The sequence below is a fragment of the Bombus vancouverensis genome, chromosome 2 (assembly GCF_051014615.1).
Source record: "Bombus vancouverensis nearcticus chromosome 2, iyBomVanc1_principal, whole genome shotgun sequence".
Classification (NCBI taxonomy): domain Eukaryota; kingdom Metazoa; phylum Arthropoda; class Insecta; order Hymenoptera; family Apidae; genus Bombus; species Bombus vancouverensis.
The window spans coordinates 19361096-19377047 of record NC_134912.1 but is presented as its reverse complement, the minus strand read 5'-3'; the positions used below and the strand labels follow the sequence as shown (position 1 = coordinate 19377047).

Sequence of the window (15952 nt, the reverse complement as noted above, 5' to 3'; positions counted from 1 at the left end):
GATAGATAGAACATTTTAACTAAAGGGAGTACAGCAAGTTTCTTGAGTTTCAGATAGTAACGAAGAAATTCTTATTGATTTGTCGTTTCAATTTTTTGATAAATATCTTCTGGAAGCTCGAAACGATTTTTTCTTTGTTAAAACGAAAACATAATTTACGTATAAAAATTCTAAACTGTAAAATGTTCAAGAGAAAGGTAGAGAGATACAGCGATAAAGTCGCGAAATTGTGACGATTCGCAGGATTAATCCGCTTAGAATATATTTATCTACGAACCGAGGAATGCCATTGTCGAACAATTCGTTCGCGTAAAGACGATATCGTTCCAGGAGATACGCTTAAGTCGCGAAATGATCGAAACATCGAGTCTTAAGGTTCGTCTGTACGCGTGGAGCGAGCTTAATCCAAGGCGGGTGCATCGCTTGTGTTCCTTTCTTAATGGTTTGTTCATGGGTGGAGGACAGTTCGCTGACGTTAAAGTGGAATTGTTATCGCACGGCATACGATTTAATGGCTGATGTTTGCGAGAAACCGATTATTCACGGAGTTTTAATGATCGTGCCCCGCGCTCGACGACTTTCGTAGGAATTGTTCGGCCACCGAGGACGAACAGGGATGATAATTTAAGCGATAAAAGGAGAAAAGAAGAATGAGAAAAAATATGTTCTCGCATTCCTGGTGGAACGCTACGGACGTAGAATTGTGAGTATAAAAAGAATTTAATCCGTGAAAGGATTTTATTACGGGATGTTGAGGCGATACGAAAATTCACTTCCACTTGCGAACAACTGCATGCAGAAATATTCGTTCGTTTCTTTCTCTTTATTTGCGTTCTCATTTGACTTTATTTATCTTTAATCGATACGATCTTGCATTTCGTCGTAGCGAAAAGAAGCATACTATTGTTAAATTTCGTAATAACTAATTTTAATTTATAATCTTACGACTCCATAAAAAGCATTCATTTCCTCTGGCATTAATTTCTTTTTAAATTTTGATAAAATACATATATTATTACCATAAATCCTTTAAGGTCATCAGATCCTTGTGAAAAGTAGTGTACGCTATTTACCATCGATTACTATGGTTTCAAAAAAGCAGATAACAAAACTATTTCAATTTCTCATTTGCCACCAGCCAGTTCAACCCCTAAGCATCGCCATAGCTATCACGTCGAATCTCCACGCATCGACCAATCGAAAGAAACTCGAGGAATAAGGCGAACACCCTTCGACAAGTCAATTCAACGCGCTAATTGAGCGAGCATTGATACGTCGCTCGGCGGTAAATCGATTACTTTATAGCAACCAGCAAGAATGTGGTCCTCCCTCGATCTTCTCGTTCATTGGAGAAAAGGGAGTCTGCTGGTAACGTGTCGTCGATATATTAGCGTAATTCGCCCTGTTCACTACGGGGTAATGGGGTAATTGCTTTGTGAATCCTCGAGACCGCCATGTTCTGGTTGTCTCGACCTGTTTATACGTCTTGCGGCGTCTACCCACCGCAAACTTCTAACAAGCTTCGCCGCCAATAGACACTTTTTCGAAACGCTTTACGCCCGGTAGTCGTAGCTGTAAAAGCCGCTTCACTAACGTGCTGCAGCTTTCCTCGTTGCTCCTTTTACTTGGCGAAGTAGGGAAAATCCGATAAGTCGTGTAGGTTGTATCTAAATTGATTCGAAGATCTTTGAGAAATGAGATTCGATCGGATTTTTTGTTTAGACCAGTGGAAATGTTTGCAATAAGATTATTTTGATATTCTGGAATGCGTAAATTAGCCAGATTACCGTATATATATTCTTCGATGTTGAAGTCGAGTGGTTGCAGACAAGATATTGAAAAATTTCCTTTTTCATGGATTGTCATCGTTTAGATGAAGACTGTTAGTCCACTGTTTGATAAGTCGTGATGGATTCTTTCAAATTTACATTTAACTTGCATTTGTAATATATATTTATATTTCAATTTCATTGTGTATAATCCAAGTAGACGGATTTTAACAATTATTTCTTACTGCTATGTATAATGAAATTTGAAAGCTGAATTGAATTGGAATATTTTATCACTACGTGCATAAAAATCAGATGGCAGATTCCACGAATAAATATAAATAAATATTAAAAGTTCAGTTCGATAAAACTGTTACTTATGGTTATCGTAAGTCACACAACGTCTGAAAATCTAAAATCCTCCTCGTCTTCATTGAGATTATAAAGAACGAAGCTGATCGATTTAACTTCTATACGGTTCAATTATTAATAGAACAATTCTTAGCGAGAACTATTTTTTAATGAAATTGAATCTAAAGAATCTAAAATCACACAACATCTCAAAGTCGAATCTCTTTCTTCTATCCCACTCAATTAAACCACGACTCTCCTTTTCCGATATCTGGCTCGATCATTCAGAATCCCACAAAAACCCTTACAAGGGTCGGCGATGCTTGGAACAAAGTTCCCGGATCGTAGTCCAGGAATGGTTAAGCATTTTTCCACGGTTGGTTTGTCTGACACGTAGAACCGTTTCACCGCGGCGGCGCGGTCGCTTCTACGGAGACAAATGGAGCGAGCATGGGCTGGCATCGCGGATCGCGTGTTTCCGACTTGGTCCGAGGACTCCACGATGCCCGGTGTGTCTTTGCTGGAGGTTGGCGAGTGCGAAGTAACGAATCGACTATTGTCGCGTCACCAGCAGTCGCGCTGCCAGTCTGCGCTTTTCACGGCCTGATGCCGCGTGATTCTGCCGACAGCAACGGACAGCAGAATACTGAAACGGCAAGGTTCTAGCTGTTGCTTCGTGTCGGCTGCTTACCAGGGGAACAACTGATAGAAGAGGACTTTACATGGGGAAAGTCGCGTGAGAAATTCTCGTGTTCCGAGGATGTTTTTTGTGTTTCAAGGATGGTATCGAGGGATGGACGTGAATAAACGCGAAGAAACGACGGGAAGCGATGGTTGAATAAGATCTATGTGGAGGATGCAGCGACGCTTCGCGAAGATCGAATCGGAGAAGCTCTTTCATATCAAGAGGAAAGATAGGGAATGGAAGATCTAAGATTTCTGGTTCCTTTAACTTTTTAAACTTTTAGTTTGCAGTTATTCTTGACTTGCAAGTATGCGCAAAGTACTTTTCCATTTATTCTAGAAAAAAGTGCATTGTTCTGATTTCAATATTTTTTATACAACAGTTTAATGCATAACTTCTTTATAATGTCTGTAAATAATCTTCTTATAGAGAAATATATTCTGTAATGAAACGAAAGGGAGATAACAATTAGAACGTCCATGATAATATAAATAATACAAGACAATTAACTTGAACATACACGAGAGACCGGTTTGAAAGCATCGATCGGCTTGGTAAACTATATCGATCATCTCGAGGGGTTAATGGGGGCAATAATTATGATCGATTCTCGCCTCACAGTGTTCGCGATGGTATCAATCACCACTTGTTTTTACTCCGGTTCTTTCTCCACCATCCTTCTCTCCCCTACTCGCTCCCATTCGACGATTCTTTATCCACGTTCACCGTGCGTTTACACGCGTTCTTCTACGACGAAATATAATGAAACCTCCATTAAAGTTCCAATCGTCCCGTTCGGAGATCCCGTATCTGTAATGAGAATCGAAATTCCTCCTCTTCCGTTCTTTTTCGTCCTTTCTTTCTCCTCGTAGCACGCGTGACTGTCGATTAATAACGCGCGGACGTCTATTTATCAGTCGTATCGTTCCAAAACAGATTGATGTCCTGTCGATGTTGAAACATCGACGGCATTTCTCCTCGACGTTCTTTCTCTTGTATTTCATTACGGAATATTTCATCTAGATTGATAATTTGTTTGGATCTTTGGTAGGGTGAAAGTGATACAGCAAGGTCGTAAAATCCGTGTGTTCCAAGTTTGCAACTTTCGATCGTAACAAGTAATTTGACACGTATCGAGAGTTTCAAGGACTTGGATCTTCGTTTAGGCCTGTACGATGTCGACTCAGAATTAATTCTTACTCTTTGTAAAGCAAAATGATTATATCTAGACTGAATTTTTATGTATTGATGGGGAATTTAAAGATGCAATAAAAGATCTCGATTAGTAACACTACCTAACGCTTTATTTTAAGTTATCGCTTCCTCTTGCTATACAGTACAGTTTAACGCTAGAAATGTTGGTATTTTTCACAATGATGAATCGACAGAAAAGGATCGAGGAGAAAACGAGAAGAGTTGATAGCATAATCGAAGAGAAAATTGCCAATTACTAGCGTTAAAAACGATGCCTGATTACGCCCAATCAACCGTGATCCATCTAAAGATCGATCAACCTTTTCATTTGATCAAAGAGTGGAAATTAACTAGAAGTTACAATTCCATTTTTCTTTTTTGAGACTATTTTTTCAAATGTTCAATATGAACAAATTACACACTTGGATACACTTGACGTCACGCATAATGAGCAACGCGTCATAAATATACACTCGGCCTGTTGCTATCTGACATTATGGAGCTAAATTGAGTTTTAAAGATCAAAATTTCATGCTAAATGGATTTATCTTCGGGGCTATATTTTAACAAAGAAAACCACTGAAGCTACCTACGGTAGAACCTTTATCATCTAATCTGATCATGACACGTTATTTGAATAATATTATTAGACAAGAACAACATCTTTTAAATAAAAATGTAAGAATTTCTTTCATTTTTGTATCTTGATCCACCGATCTTTCTGGAAAGAAATCATCTCCTCTGTTAATCAATATTCCATTAATTAATCGTTCCATTAATCGATATTCTGAAAATCCATGTTCTACCGTACTTCCTTTCTGATATCTAATTTGAAAGACAGAAACTTTCATACGTCTTCGATCAAACTACAAGCGATGGCAGCTAATTACCTACTTTCTCCTAGAAAAGAATTCCTCCAGTGGAATGTCTATGCCAGAACGAATTAAGACCACGAAAAAACGATAATGTGAGTCTTCACGCAGTATATATAATCCCTATCCATTCGTTCTACCTCGTATCATTCGCAACAATAAAAAAAAAAAAAAAAGGAAGAAATAAAAGAAAAAAAATGCGAGCACGCGTATCGAAAGTTACTGCCACTTTTAGACTCTCGTAGTTGCTCTTATGGAGCGTTAAAGTGAAATATCTGGTTGATTCGCGTCGTATGCAGATTTCGTGTGCCGCGAACGCTTCTCTCGTTGATTCTAGCCTCGAGTTGCTTCATTAGCGCTCGCCGTTCAAGGCAGATCGGTCCGGGATTCGCGGTAGTGGCGTGAGAACCGAGCATCGACTTCGATCCCTCGTTTCGCAACATGGAAAACCTTGATACGATATTTCTAATTGTTATTCACTGCGTTCGTCGCTTTAAATGAGTCATTAACGGCGTATCGATGGCGTCTAATATCTGGTCTAGTGCTAGTGGCTAGTGGTGCTCGACTTTTCCAACTGAACGAACGACTGTAAAATAGACTTTGATATACTTCGTTTGTACGATCGTGAATTATTTAGATGTGTTTGAACAAATAGTAGATTAATCAGGATGTGAAGTTTGATCTATTCGCAGTATTATTTTCGAAGAGAAAATTTCATCATATCAGAAACGATATTTCATCACCTTAGCTATCTTACTATACCAGTGTTATTAACCAGTATTAATTGAGTGGATCTAATCTCGGCTAATTACTATGGAAGGAAGAGACGATGAAAAATTACATCACGTAAATTGCTTTCAAATTCTTTCCTTTCACCACTGGCAACATACAAAAAAAAAGAAAAGAAAAGAAAAGAACTCCATAGGTACGAACAGTAAAAACTCGTACAAGAATGTCCAAATACTTTGAAAGATTCTTTTCCCCTGTCTCGCACACTATAATTCTCGATAAACGGAGCATTACCCGAGCACACACACCTGACCCAATCCTTCAACCAGGTCCAGCTCAATTTCAGCGAACCGCGCATCGTCCGCCAATTAACCGAACAATCTCGAAAAACATCGAGATACCTCGGAAAGAAACGCTGCTCGATTCGCCGGTAACGCAACGCGTCAGAAATCCACGGAATTGGATGAGACAGAGAGAAAGAGATGAATGGAACGCGGCATACCAGCGAACTGACGATGGTGGCGAAGGGGAGGAAAAAGAAATGTCCAGAGCACTCGCAGACGTGAGTGTCTCTTGGTCCCCTGATTAGATCATCAAGAATCGTCCGTCGAGTAGCCGGCAAATGGCGATGCAGCGGGCAATGAAATGCAATTTATTCAGGTTAGGGATCACTCCCCGCGAAGATACAATTCGCCTGACGCGTAGAACACCCAGGAGCAACGGTGGACTGGCGGAGAGGAAGGGCAGCTGGATACGCGCGCCCTGAGAGCTCGTTATACGGGCAATGGGAATGCGACGGAACGACGAGCGCCGCTCCACCGCCGGACCACCCTGTTCGATACCGACGGAGAGGGATCGAACGACAATGTCTCACTTGAATTTACTATCGGCCCCGTATTCTCCGTACCCGGTCGGCTTTCTTGCGACAACGCTTGCCCGTGCCTTCGTCGGCTAAACCGAGAACTCGAGGGCCACTTGGCCCGCTTCGCGATTCACAGTTGCAAGTGACTTGAGAGTTGCGGATATTAACCCCCTAGTCTTCTGTATCTTTTCGAGTAAGATTAGTCGTTTATTGATTTAACGGCATTTCCGAAGCGGAGCATTGGACTATCGTGCTAGGTGATTTTAATTTAGGTGACTTCGTCAGGTTTATGATTGGACGAACTTAAGAGGTTTAACCCTTGTCATGTGATCTTTTTCAATGGGTAAATATGACGGCTTAACGTTGGTTTAACGCTATCTTTAAAACGGAATATTAAAATATCGTGTCGGATGATTGAATTTTTGTCAACTTTGATTTATGATATTTACGTAGGATATTCAAGTAAATTCTTTAATTAAGTCAAAATATACTAGTTGCGACTACGCCGTGTTGGTTCGCTTTGTGACTCTAAAGCTATGTACAGACGGTACAGGGCAGACACGAGAGGCTGCCTCGGGATGAGTCAACGATTGTCAGTTTTTTGACGAGATCAAAAATGCCTTGCAGCTCCAGCTATGTACAGACAATGCGAGGCAAACCCGCGAGGCGTGCCTCGCACTATACACAGCTTGGAAGGTGAAATACGATCGTAGCATAGCGCAGTGTTTAGTATTAACTGACGCAGTAAAGCTGGTGGGGCTACTTGTAGCGATTCAAGGCCAAGGAGCAAATTTCGAGGTTAGATCAAATTACCCTAGTAGGGTGAGTACCTGTAGAATTGTTTGGGCACTGCTATACAGTATACAGGTTATATTCGATAATCAGATTTTTCCACGTAATAGCTATGCATTATATATGTGTGCACTTCCCAGTACCTTGAAGAGAGAGTAGAGAAAGTTTCGCAAGTTAGAGGATCGTTGGGAGAATGGTGAACCACTCTGCCGGTTTACTGACTCGTTTGCTCAAACAACAGAAAGCGCGACCAAGAAATATATGTATACTTGATTTTATATGTACTTTGAAAGTCGTCAGTGAACATAACTAAGATCGTAATTGGATTTGGAGAAATCGTAATTTTGTGAGGAGAACTTGCCTTGGGAAATATTTTCCTTAAGGGAAATTAAATATTTCTGTGTAGTGCAAAACTAATTTGTAATCACGAGTAGTAGCGAAGGTCGTGTATTTTCATTTATAACCCACGGGTGAGTGTCTCCGATGAAGAAACCTGAACTTCCTGCAATTTCTCTTTAACCTCAACCAGCGTAGAATACTACTTCGGTCGGAAAATCTGCACGCTGATACAGCATACTTGGCATACTAAAACCAGTCGCATAACTGTACGCACAAGTTGACGCACGTTGTTTACGTTAAAAGTACCACAAATGACGTAATATTTACTTCGCATACATTCGATTCGTTGGAACTTTTTAAAAAAATACTAAAAGCTAAAATCCAAGAATTATTATTAGAGGCATGAATTTTGCCATATTCACTCTTATTAATTTCTTGACTTCAAGTAATTTGTTCATGAGTATATGTTCGTAAATACTAATTCTGCATATAACAAAATAAAAACTTGCTTTCGTAATGTTCAACAGGCTGCGAAGATGTATATTTAATCCCACAAAAAGTTAGTCGTAGTTCTTTAAATTTTGTCACAGGTAACTGTCCTCCGTCGAAAGATCCCAATCGTTGCGTCAGTCCACCTTACGTTCCTATCCACCAACGCACTTCCGATCGGTGAAAAAACACGTCCGCTACTGGCCACCGAGGGAGGGGAATGCATCGAAGCTGTTCGATTGCGTTAAGGTCGACATCCGTTCGACTATTGAGGCCGTGTCTGTACGAATACAGACGATAATAGTTACGCGGACAACGATAATTATGCAGCGCACTTTTCTCCGCTCTTTCGCTCCATCTAAGTCGAGTCAGCTGACTGCGTGACCGATGATGTCACCGTTGCAGCGTACTCTCCTCGATGCGCGTTCTCCAGAGGAACGACACCCACTTGGCCTAACACCTACTTGCCGTGCAACGTCACGATTCGAGTACTCCTCGCGTTTCCAACTCCCCTTTTCCTTCTCTTCTTTTTGTAGTCTTACCTCTAATCGTTTTCCTTTCTTCTTCTGTCGTTTCCTTCTGTCCATCCTTGTCTTGTTCGACTCTCTTTCCCTTTTACACCGGTTTTTCTCTTTCTCCCACGCGTAGAACGGTCGTGAGCCTCTCGCGAGTTGTACACTCGACGAGAGCTTATTAGAACAGACGTAGCTAGGATCCTTCGGATCCGTAAACGGCAGGATTCGCCCACGTGGCCAGCGCCTTGAAAGGTATACTTGTCTGTCGTTTTCAACCGCGTCTCTTTCGAGTCATTAGCGGGGCTTCTCTCTCCGCGAGTATCGAGCAAGCAGGAAAGACAGGCCTCTTTGTTCGGGGGATCAAGGTGACGAGCCTCGTATCTCCTCCCCGCGATTCCACTCCAATGAAGTCGTTGCTGCCTGCTGCGATTTCGCCGGTTTTAGCGGTTTAATGGATCGGCTGCTGGAATTTATATCGTTTCGGCCGAGATTTATGCCGAGCGTGTGTAATTGCAAATTTCGGTCGCTACGGTGTAAGTGGTTAAACACGATCGATTGCACCTTCTTGCGAGATCAAACGTAGATCTATGGATGTAGGTCAGTGTTTAAAGTAGATTTTAGTAATGGCTTGGAAACTGGTATTCGTTTCGTTTGGTAACAATGATCAATTAATAGATATTGTCCTTTTTCTAGCGTTTGATAATTTGATTCTTCTTATTTAACGGCTGGGTCGTAATTTGTTTCTAAAATCTACGTACAGGTGAAAATAATATAAACCTGCAAATATATTCTTTCGAAGATGTTAATATGGAAAATTAAATATTGATAAAAGGTGCCTGATATCTGGACATGTAGACACGCTTTATCACTGCTTGAATATAGGAGTGGAATGCGAAATGCATACTTATATATCGCTGAACGATAAATATGGTAGTATTAAGTCGTGTTTAATATTATCAACAAACGTAACTTTAAAGATTATTTAACTTTAATCCCTCAGAAATTGTTGTTTAAAGGTTGGGTTATTGGCTAAAAGCGATATGTGTCTTGAACTTCAATTATTCAAAAAATGTACTATCAGTGTCGTTCAAATAATTACAAGCATCAATACACGCATCTTTTTTATTTGCCATTCGAAATGTAACGGATCTCGTCAATAATTCTTCGTAATTTTGAATCTTTCGTAACTGTATTACACTACGACAGGGTAAAAGATGACAAAATTATCCTCCCGACAAGATACGATTTATCATTCGTTTCCAATACCTTTCGCGCTACTCTCTCATCGACAAAACACTGTGTGCTGCAGCATTTGATAAATCCAGTCCTCTCTTCGCGCAACAAATCTCAACACATTCGTGGCACGTCAGACACCGCAACGGCGGTAGGAGCTCGCGATGGCGACTTCTTTTACCCCGCTGAAATATCGCGACAGAGGTCGGCAACTCGTCGCCACTTTTTCCTCCGTATTTCGTTCCCTCGACTCGGCTAAACCAGCATTTGCCGCGATCCGCCGAAAATATCGGGGTGTCCAGCGTATAATAAGACACGGATGAACGTCGTTACGAACACCTCGGACACATGTCACCAGGTACACGGACGAATCCTTGTTGTTCGTTCCCCGGACCGCGTCTACGTCCGCCACTCGTCAATTAGAAGCGACATCGTTCCCGACACGAAAAACCTGGCCGGGCTAGTACCTCGAATCGAGGCCGTAGGGATTCGGGAGAATGACATTAACATACCGACCGTGAACGAGTAAAAGGGAGACAGAAAGACGAGGAGAGTCAGGATAGGATCGACGCGCGTCCACCGGCCACGAGATCGGCAAGAAATCAACTGTTGCCTCTTCGGCTACGAAAGATCTCGCGCGCCAGCTTTCGAGAAACCGGCAAATTCCGCGCGGTTCCCCGGAATCGATCGAACTTCGCGCCTACCGGCACGATGGGCCTCGGGTAATTAAGGAAGACGACTTGATTCTGCGTCGCGTCGTCTGTCGTCTTCATCAGGAACCCTTGATTACCTGAAGTCTCGGTCCACCGGATTTTTTAGCCCTGCTGCGACGAGGAATTGTTTTCGGTACGTTTGAGCGTGAGAGAAAGAGAGAGAGCGTGAAAGTAATATCGAGGTGTCTTTGTTTTTGAGACGAGTATCATCGGGCACGCTAATTTACATAATTGGAAGGAGAAATGGAAATTTGAATTCGCAGTGGAGAATTAGAACGCTTTTGTCTATGAGAATGAAATGAAACCGAAGGCGAGAGTTCAAACAGTGACGTTATTATGCGCAATGGTGCTGTTATAAACAGGCCATATAATACCAGGTCGTGATATTGAATCATAGCACCAGGTTATAACGTTCAGTTGTAACACCGAATTACAACATTCTGATTCCTTATTCACTCTCAACTTTTGTCCTATACTTAATGCACCATACACATTTATAATTGAAGCGTTCATCGATCAACTCCATGAACTGATATTTAAGAAAAAATAACATTATAAATAACATTTTTAAAGTGAAAATTTAAGTATATTGTTCGTCTCTTGAAAATTGAATATTAATTATACAACGTAGGTAACGAAATTGAGAAATCTACAAAAATTGGCGTTGATGAGTTTGGTTTTAGAGAACCTCAATTTTTAGAGACACAGTTTCGAACCTATTCCATCGCTAGTGATCTATTACGGCCGATCAATGTGATATATCTCTACTCGTCTTCTTTTCAAGTATGCACTTTGCACAATGGTCGCTGCAAACCTAACCGAAACCAGTGACCTTCGATCTCATCGATGAACGACGACGTGTCTAGAAGAACGAACTGAACAATAGCTCGGAGACAGTGTCTGGGGCCACTTGGAAAGATGAAAAGCGTCCATTGGGGACACCGGTCAATTATGCAAGGCGCCGCGAGTGTTTCCTCGTACAATGGAGGTTCGCAGGGCTTGCCAGCGTCTGGGAAGCAGGACGTCGTCTCGGACGTCCTGAGATACCCGCGGCGAAGAACTGTACACACAGGGTGGGCGTCAAGGACTCTAGAGGCGAAGGAGAAGAGACGATGCGAGGGAACGGTACGGCTAAGCGGCCATATGTGGACACCGTGTAGACGGTGAACAGGCCGCGTGTACGACTCACGCGCCTTCTGTCGCGTCGCACAAGTCGCCTATGCGCGACCGAACCTACCCATTCGTCGGCGAGCTTTCGGTGCGACCGGTGATTTGCTAATTGTATGTCGGTCGAAATTCTGCTCTGTGATTGTGGTGTGTTTCTAAAGTGGTATGCATAATAGGGAGATATGAGGCAGTTGTTTTTAATCTCTTGATGTCATATCTCGTATAGATTACACGTTTATAGAGCGGCATACGAATCAGTTACCCAATTCGTTATTTAATTGATCGATCTAAAATTGAGATATTGGAAAGTATCTTGAAATAACGCTTTAATATCTGATATTTCAAGATACTGATAGTAAGAATATAAACTTACGTCATTCGTCTATACACCATGTACTTTTTTCTATTAATAATTTGAACAAATGTCCGTTTTGTAAGAAAGTAAAAATAGATACTGAATATCAAACAGTAACTTGACATCCCACCATCTATCTCAATGTCGTTCGAAGTAATTTTCTATAAATATTTCCTCCTTACTATTCCAAACAACGCTGCGTCTACCCCTGATTAATGCAAACGGCGTATCAGAAGCGATCGCTTCTCGAAACCGTGCCCGTAAAATCCTGTATTTTCCAGCATACGTTCGAACATATTGTCTTCGTGGAAGCGAACGCTTACCACTATAACGTTAACAATGAAATTCCAACAAATCACTCCATGCTCTTTTCTCTTTCTGCTAATTGATCGTAAGTGGAACTGTATGCTCGCGATGGTAAAGGATGGCTCTTCACTTTGAAACACACAGGCAACCCCGTGCGAATAGGAAAATAAAGAGGAAGAAAATGAAAAAGTGGCGAACGTACTGGTGCGAGTATGCGTGTAGATGTTCGAATACTCGTTTGTCGAGTTGGTGTCTCGGCTGCAAGACGGATACCGTGTTCCTAAGGAGTCCACTCCGGTTCTCCGGGCAGCGCGTGCCAATGTAAGCGACTGTTTCGCGGTCCTGCACCAATCAATCGTCGGGTTTTACACCGTCGGGACGCAAACTGGTTTCGCAGGGACGTATTTGCGTTAATAGGACGCCGGCACCGTGAATACTAACCACGGGTATGCGACACGTGGTGAAATGAGCCGTTCGTTTCGCGACCAAAGCCGGAAAAATCCAAGTTATGATGTAATTTTCACGAGGTTCGTGCCTTCGCCCGGCTGTGCACGCTCGTTTAGCGAACGACTTCAGTCTCTGGAATGCTAAGTTTGACGATCGACGCTAATGATCTTTCGCATCACTCTTTTATGCGTATCTGAATCGTGGTAGTTGCGTTGTTTATGATTGCGATGGGGAAATTGAATATATTTAGTGGTTGGTTGTGTTTGATACAAATTGACGCTTTAAGTTTTAACTCCAGCTTGTTTCTTGATGTTACCGATGATATCGATGTTTGACGTTATTTATATGTAGGGAAAATTGAAAATATTCAGCGCAAAAAGAAGCGCGTATATATACACTGCTGATCATAAGATATTTAATAGCAATGAACGCGCGACTGTTTTTATTTTCTAGTTATTTTACTACAAATCTGTTATTTCATTTGCGTCATATTTATTACGGTGCTCTAATACGTATGATCGGTATGTGAGCGAAATGTAAAAAGGCTCGTAAATAAATTACACGTCGAAATGTTAAATCTACTTGATATTTAAAATCCATTGGATCGATGCTTATTAGCATATTCAACGTTCAAAGGAGTAAAAAATTGACGCAGTATATCATACAAACAGTGAATATATTATATCCTAATCAACGCGATAAACTGAGATCGATAAACAAAATAAAGAACAAACCTAACGTAACGTAGTTGAAGTACAAGTACTAATTGGCCAAGTACAACGCAAATTATGTACTTGATCGAGCTATCCTACATCTTTCCTGTTTAATACCCCGACAGCGCTAAACGATTTGCGCGTACCGACTTCATCCAGTAATAACAAACTGCCAGCGATAAGGCGACACAGCACGTGGGTGTCCGAAAGGGCGATATCGATGGCAACGATTAGCTCGGTGTTTAGATCCGCAAACTCGTATCACGTAATCGTCTAATAACAGTTTCAACCGTTCACTACCATATGCACGTTTCACGCGGACAACCGCGACACGCAAGATCAATTATCGGATGATCGAGAGTCGGTGTATTTCGTACTGCTTTCCTTTCGTGCACGACCGCTCATTTGCGTAAGTGAGCGCGGCACGTAGAACCGTGAGCTCGCGACGCAATCATAAAAACCGAGTATAATCGACGTAATTACCAGCCAATGAGCGGTTCGTACTTCTAGCTGGATACAGTACGTATATCTCTACCTACCCATCGGCCATCGGTTTCGTTCCTTTCATTTCGACCGACCCACGTAAGCAACGCGAGCTACGCTGCCGCGTGCTTTGCAAAAACAAAAGGAGAAACGATTTTCTCGATCGAGGCATGCCATCGAGAATGGAACGGTTCGATCGCCGCTAAACGTAAGTACGTAGCATGTGTAATTGTACGCACGAAATCGCGTGCCGCCCGAGGAGAAAAAGTGGCTCGGGTTCGGGCAAGGTTGAAGGTATTCTGGGAAAGGTCCGGTTGGGAAATAACGTGGATGAATATTCGAAGGGAAAGTACGTTTGTGGTAAGGCTCGGAAACAACAGTTACTTTTGAATATTCTTATAGATGGTGTTTTATGTATTTTTATGGTAAAGCATAGATTTTCAATTTCTCCGCTGGAATATTTTTCAGACGAATCTAATTGGCCATAAAACGTTACAAATGAAACGTTGCGTTAACGCAGATGCAACGCGTGTGAATATCATCGATTAAAAATCTTACCATTCAAGGTCTTTTAAACTTCTTATCCTTTCTAAATTCAAAATTCTTTCTAAACTCAATTAAGCCTCGGAAAATTGCGAAAGCAAGAAATAGAAACCAATAGCATCGAGACCGAACGAGGCAGCGTATAAGCATAAAGGCATGCTAAGCATCGCGAGATAATATCTCCTTTCGCTTAGTTCCGCGCTCTGATGAAGCCGCATCAATGGAAAAATACGCGATCATAAGATTCTTCTGCAACTGGACTTGGCCACCTAACCGCGTGCTCTCGAAGCTTGGATATACAGAGATTAGAGAGCTACGTGTAAGCTCCTATATATCTCGTTCAGAGGTTGGATTCTAGTCGTGGCGAGCCCTTGTAATCTTTAGCCCTCGAGGTCAGCACGAGCTCGTCCATACCACCGGAGATCCTCCGTAGATAGAGAAGCCCCGGCTGAGAAACTCGTGTTGGTATGTAGCTCGGTACACGATGCTATCCCTCTGTATTGGTAGATAGATACCCGACAGTGCCTGGTCCAGAGGCTGACCGCATATTATGCAGCCAAAGTCGTGCTCTGGCTAAAGACAAAGCTCTCCATGGATCCTGTGTCGTGACATAGCAAATAGCGAGAGCAGTCGAGAGTTCAAAGGTTTCGGAGCATTCGGCGACTACATCGTACAATTACAGAATTATTTCTTTTTCCTGATAAAAGAGAGTAGATCCGAGTGTTCTGGAATTATTTCTCTTTGCCGATAAATAAGAGGAGAGTTGGACGTTTTGGTTGTCATTTCTTTTTACCAATATAACAGAGATGAGTATAAAAGCTTTTTACACAAATCGGACGTACTCCATAGAATTGTTGAATGTTACGGAGGAATTGCGCAAAATCGTACGATTTAAATAGAGGAAAAATAGTAAGGGGGAAAATATCGAGCAAATTCTTGAAATTTTTTGTCATAAATGGAATATGAGTTCAAACGAAGCCAATGATTCTACTGATCGTTGATTATGTTTGAGTCTTAATTATATTAAGAATATCAGACGCGTTGATCGTATAATGTCCGACAGATTTACAAACATTTCAGTTGAAACGATCTCTGGTACCCTTTGAACGTTCGTTTCGTTGCAAGTTGCGTGTTTGTGCAAGACTCGCGTTGAAGATTAACATTTAGATGTTGACAGCAGAAGTAAAGCTTCGTGTACGAACGAGCGTTACGAGTATACGAGTCCGTGATAAGAGATAAGAGCGTTGTCCAACAGCGGTTCGTGAGTTTTACCAGGTGTGAATGCTAACTAATAAAATTCCCTTTATCTTTTCGATACTGCATCATACGTCTCCCAATATCGAACAAGATATCTCACGAGCATAAGCGCGTTTCTAAATTTCGCATGAAACGAAA

General features: G+C 41.7%; 1 protein-coding gene across 4 annotated transcripts in view; it reads right to left on the bottom strand.

Annotated features, from left to right (window-relative positions):
* The window catches only part of Egfr (epidermal growth factor receptor), a 172410-nt gene that overhangs the window by 55167 nt on the left and 101291 nt on the right, over positions 1-15952 (bottom strand). The window contains exon 1 of one of the 4 annotated variants that reach the window (XM_076627883.1): positions 8103-8121. The exons of the other annotated variants lie outside the window; for them this stretch is intronic. The gene's annotated coding sequence lies outside the window, so the exon portion shown is untranslated. Of the gene's footprint in view, positions 1-8102; positions 8122-15952 lie in introns of those variants that run through there. 4 annotated transcript variants of the gene reach the window in all.